General features: G+C 41.1%; 2 protein-coding genes across 2 annotated transcripts in view; both read left to right on the forward strand.

Annotated features, from left to right (window-relative positions):
* LOC310791528 (uncharacterized protein) overlaps positions 1-2,500 on the forward strand; it is a 220,712-nt gene that overhangs the window by 93,398 nt on the left and 124,814 nt on the right.
* LOC310790991 (adhesion G-protein coupled receptor G5-like) overlaps positions 592-2,500 on the forward strand; it is a 56,544-nt gene continuing 54,635 nt past the window's right edge. The window contains exon 1 of the mRNA XM_083652715.1: positions 592-677. The gene's annotated coding sequence lies outside the window, so the exon portion shown is untranslated. The remainder of the gene's footprint in view (positions 678-2,500) is intronic.

The following is a 2,500-nucleotide window of genomic DNA, read 5'->3' on the forward strand; positions in this document are numbered from 1 at the left end:
TAAACTCTATAGGGCCAGGCTATATGCCAACTTGCATAGGCCTATACACTGCTATGAACATTTAATTAGCTATATGGGGAAATTGGCTTGTTGCAGGAGTAGAGACAAAATAGGAACACTGAAGACAAAAACAACCAACCAAATAACAATAGCCTATAATAGCTACAACACATCCAGGCTAGGATATATATCTAATGATGTCATGATGATCACCGACTGCGACTGGAGGTCACAGTACACCCAGCCGCCACACCAGTTTGTCAAATAGGATTTTATTTTGGAAAAGCTCTACCGGAAGTCATGTTGTTGTTTTTGTTGTTGCTAACTTGCCACTGGCTCCAGCGCACAGCGCGCACCTCGCTCTCGGTGACACACTGGCTGTCAGCTTCTCCCCGAGGAAAGACTCTCTCCGGCGGCTTTACAGCACCACGACCCCTGCGGCTTGTCCTCCGACCTCTGCAGCTCGCATATTACTTTAGCCTGATTATCTTTGACAGACTCGAGTGCTTTGAACGCGTGTAAAAAGGATCAGACACTGAGTGAACAGAAGACTTGTTGTGTCTGGTCAAAGTGAGCTGATAGACTGACTGGATCATCTGTCTCACCGCTTTGTTCTGCACCTCTAGCGGAGTGGAAGGAACTTTCTGCGCATCGTTCAGACGAGAAAGTCAACCTCGGTATGTCTTGCCTTCTTTACTAGCCTAACTCTTAGAGGCCATTTACACCTGGCGCTAACATGCATTTTCTGTGATCAGATTGCAATCAGATTGTGTTTTATCACTTGAAATGCCAGGTGTAAACACCCCCCAAAACACATTGAAGGATTGCAATCGGATCGGCCAAACCACCTCCGGAGGTGGTCAGGGATGCATTGTGTACACGTTGAACACAAGTGTAAATGCAATGTGTCCTCTCAATCTGGATACAGCAACTTTATGCGGATTGAGAGGACAACCATTTGTGCAATCTGATTGCAATCAGATTGCAGAAACCACATGTTAACGCCAGGTGTAAATGGCCTCTATAGATGTTATAGCCTACATAATGTCAATATTCCTCTCTTGGAAGGTGTGTCTGTGATATTCAACAGTGTTTTGGGGGTTTATTGTCTCTCTCATATGGTATCTTAATATGCCTGCATCTTCACTCATCATATAGGCTATATTTCTACAGGGGGTGTTTTTGTTTTATAAAGCTTAATTTGTGTAGTTAGGCTATTCTTCCAAATGCTCGTGGGATTAAAATCACAGTATCTTAAAATGATCAACTGTCAAATTCAAAGATTAGCCTCTCTCTGCCTGTGACTCTTCTTAATTTAATCATAAAGAAGAAATAACTTTTAAATATTTGCCTCTAGAATACGCCTACGCCTACAGAGCAGGTGCTTATCTGCATTTATGGAGCTGATTTGTCTCCCATTTTGGAAATAATCTCTTGTTGTTGTTTATGTTGTTTCTTTATTTGTATTTGCTAGTTGAGTCATTCTGTGGGAACAACAACTATAAGCATAAAACCTACATGTAGCCTACTGTACTGTATCATCATTGTTGTACAATGGAATTTCACCACTCCTCATCCGCTGTATAATAATTATAACAGCTTCTATAAACCAAATTGAATGAAACCAAGAGTCCAGGAAGTGTCTTATAAAAGTATATTTAAAGACATACATTACTTTGGCAAACTGCATTATTCGCCAAAGGACTGGATTCTCAATGTACACATTTTGGTATGTCATACAGAGTTCCAATGTATTCAGTCCTTTGGCAATGCAGTTTGCCAAAGTAATGTATGGCTTTAAATATACTTTTATAAGACACTCATAATTCCATTCTACAACAATAATCATGTTTACCATTACTGACCATGTCTGTGCTGTTTCTTCACCCTGATACATTTATAATGAGCCGTTTTGATTCATATGGGTGTTGAAAGACAGACAGACAGAGACATCAAAGGCGTCACGCTGCTTTAGTGGATGTCTGTGGTTTCCTGCCTGTGCATCTCTATATCTCTCCATCAAACTATTTACCATTGTGACTCAACTCTCATCGTAAAAGCAAGGTTAGCATTAGCAGACGAAACCATTCCAGCGCTTCTTTCAAGATCAGAGAGATATAGGTGTTGTGTTGTGTGTGTGTGTTGTGTTGTGTTGTGTTGTGTTGTGTTGTGTGTGTTGTGTTGTGTTGTGTTGTGTGGGTGTTGTGTTGTGTGTGTTGTGTTGTGTGTGTTGTGTTGTGTTGTGTTGTGTTGTGTGTGTTGTGTTGTGTTGTGTTGTGTTGTGTGGGTGTTGTGTTGTGTTGTGTTGTGTTGTGTTGTGTTGTGTGTGTTGTGTTGTGTGTGTTGTGTTGTGTTGTGTTGTGTTGTGTTGTGTTGTGTGTGTTGTGTTGTGTTGTGTTGTGTGTGTTGTGTTGTGTGTGTTGTGTTGTGTTGTGTTGTGTTGTGTTGTGTGTGTTGTGTTGTGTTGTGTTGTGTGTGTTGTGTTGTGTAGTGTTGTGTT

Source organism: Poromitra crassiceps (assembly GCF_964638095.1).
Source record: "Poromitra crassiceps genome assembly, chromosome: 16".
NCBI lineage: Eukaryota > Metazoa > Chordata > Actinopteri > Beryciformes > Melamphaidae > Poromitra > Poromitra crassiceps.